The sequence below is a fragment of the Capsicum annuum genome, chromosome 6 (assembly GCF_002878395.1).
Source record: "Capsicum annuum cultivar UCD-10X-F1 chromosome 6, UCD10Xv1.1, whole genome shotgun sequence".
NCBI classification, from domain to species: domain Eukaryota; kingdom Viridiplantae; phylum Streptophyta; class Magnoliopsida; order Solanales; family Solanaceae; genus Capsicum; species Capsicum annuum.
The window spans coordinates 224,511,464-224,514,473 of NC_061116.1; the positions used below are offsets into that span (position 1 = coordinate 224,511,464).

Here is a 3,010-nt window from a genome sequence, read left to right on the forward strand (position 1 = left end):
GGGAATAAGAGAGAGAAATGCTTTTGGGGGTAAATATATGAGAAATATTCTTTCAGTTCGCGGTATCTTTTTTTGGATGTATAGCGGGGGTTTTAACCCCCATAAATTATATAATTTTAGCGGTATTTTTTTTGGACGAATAGCGGGGGTTAAAACCCCTGCAAATTATATAATTTTTAAACCCCGCATTTAATATAATTTTGCAGGGGTTAAAATAACCCCTGCAAATAAACCCCCGCAATTATATCCTTTTTTTGTAGTGTCATTATCCCTGACAGGAAAAATACACGAGCAAGTTGACTATATTCCTGGAATCCCTTCGATTCACGTTGTAGATCTTTCTACACCATTTCATGGAAAGGCCCAAGAAATATTGGATGTTACTAAGGAGATCTTCTCTACTGTTTCCAAAGCACAATATCTTTTGCTTACTTCAGTCTAAGAGCTCGAATCTTCTGTACGTTATTGATCCTCTAAAGCAAATGCTCCCCATCCATGTCTACACCATTGGTCCAGCAATACCTTACTTTACTAGCGAAAATAGTCCCTCCTCTAAGTGGTTGAATGCTCAACCGAATGGTTCTATTTTGTTCATATACTCGCCACCTTTCTGTCTCTTGTGATCAACTCGATGAGATCATGGCTGGTGTGCACGATAGTGGTGTTCCATTCTTTTGCACGGCATGTGATGAAACTGTTCGATTTCAGAAAAACAAATGTAGTGCAGGTCTTGTTGTGCCCTGGTGCGACCAATTGAAGGTGTTGTCACTGTTGTTTTTTTAACATTTTCGGGTACAAGAATCTGTAATTTGACATAATAACTTCAACACTAGTTCAAGTTTAAAACAAAAACACTATGAAGTACAACAACACCCTCAACACAAGATCAAAGTGATCTTTCTAAGAAATATGTTTTATTTTTTTCAGAAATTAAGATGAAATAGAAATGTAAAACCAAGTCCCCCGACTTCATGGAGTGTCCTTAAGGAATAATTCCTCTCACTGTACCCGAGGTTTTGGAATCTTCCTCCCAGGATAAAATGATTTTCAATCCAACTATAGTGGTACCTCAAATAATTGAATTCATCGGACTCACTCAACGATTTGATTGATCACAAGGAATGTTTTGAAGATAAGAAGAGTTTGTATTTCAGAAAATTTTTCATCCCAAAATCTGTGGATAAATGCTAGTTTATATAGCCATCAAGTGCCCCTTCCAAAAGGTGGCAATGGTTCATCCGAAAAGGTGTATCCTTTAGAAGAGTCATGTCTGTTCATTCGAAACATTGTGTCTTTTTATGAACAGACACAACTATCTGAACAGTCACTCTTTTTCCAAAACAATATGTCTTTTCATAAAAAGTTGTGTCCCTCCATTTTCCATTCACACCAATTGAACCCAACAATCCTCCACATGAATGGGAAATGACTATTCTTTGTAAAACTCTATGGAAAAATATGTGATCATCAAGCAAAGACTGATTACATCATGATAAGTGAGTTTTCTTTTGAACTTTTTGTAGTGAGCATGCATCGGATGCACTCGATCAATCGGTAGATTTGATATCTTTGAACCGTCGAGCTTTAATGTACACCTAGATAACACATGTCACACAACCAGCCTTTTACCATTTATAGTTGTCATGGTTTTGTTCTTTTCAGCCATGAACACGTCTCGGTTTCATGAGAGCTTAGAGAATAGGCCTTTACTAACATTCTCCTTGAAGCGGTTTCTACTTCGCCCTCACATAGGTGATTTCTAACGTTCAATCCTATAGATTAAACTATTTGGTCAAATCTGCCAAATTTAGATAATCATTAAAAAACTTTTCACTCTAAGTTTTATTCTTGTTTACTAAACATTGTATACATCATGAGAATGGGTTGGTATTTTGACAATGTTGAACCTATCAGATACAACTTTGTTTGATCTCCTTGAACCTAGCTTTTAGGATCTCCAGTCTTCTAGCTAAAGTTACCACCATGATGACTTGTCCTAGGCCTTAAACCCCTTCCCTTGGATGTTCTCTCAACTTCTTCTGTAGATAGGCCTTTTGTAAGTGGATCCAACACATTATACTTTGACTTCACATAGTCAACAGTGATAATTCTACTAGAGAGAAGTTCTCTAATAGTATTATGTCTCCGTCTTATGTGATGAGATTTACTGTTGTACATCATGCTTCCTGCCCTACCTATTGACGCTTGACTATCACAGTGTATACATACTGGTGTCACTGGTTTGGGCCAATAAGAAATATCTTCCAAGAAATTATGGAGCCATTCTGCTTCTTCACTGGCTTTATCTAATGTGATAAATTCAGATTCCATTGTAGAGTGAGCAATACAAGTCTGTTTGGATAATTTTCAAGAGACCGCTCCTCCATCGATAGTAAATACATATACACTAGTGGATTTTACTTCTTCGATCCGGTGATCCAATTTGTATCACTGTATCCTTCAAGTACCGTAGGATATTTATTATAATGCAAAGTGTAGTCTTGAGTGTATTTAAGATACCCCAAAACTTTTTTCATTGTCATCCAATGAGTTTTATTAGGATTACTCGTGTACCGACTCAACTTACTAATAACGCATGCTATGTCTGGTCATGTACAGTTCATTATATACATTAAACATCCCAATACCCTTGCATACTCCAATTGTGAGTCACTTTCATCTTCATTCTTTCGAAGTGCAAAGCTCACATCCAATGAAGTCTTGGCAATATCAAATTTCATATACTTGAATTTGTCAAGTACCTTTTCGATATAATGAGATTGGGACAATGCGAACCCTTGTGGAGTTCTATGGATTCTTATCCCTAAGATCACATCCACAACTCCAAGGTCTTTCATATCGAACTTGATCTCGAGCATTCATTTCATTGCATTTATGTCAAAAATGTCTCTACTGATGATCAACATATCATCCACATATAAATACACAATGACTTGGTGATTTGGAGTATCTTTAATATAAACATATTTATCACATTCATTAATTTTAA

The 3,010-nt window shown here is 36.3% G+C and overlaps 1 pseudogene; it reads left to right on the top strand.

Annotated features, from left to right (window-relative positions):
• Positions 1-801, top strand: part of LOC107873801 — a 1,023-nt pseudogene extending 222 nt beyond the window's left edge.
• The last annotated feature ends 2,209 nt before the right edge of the window (positions 802-3,010 follow it).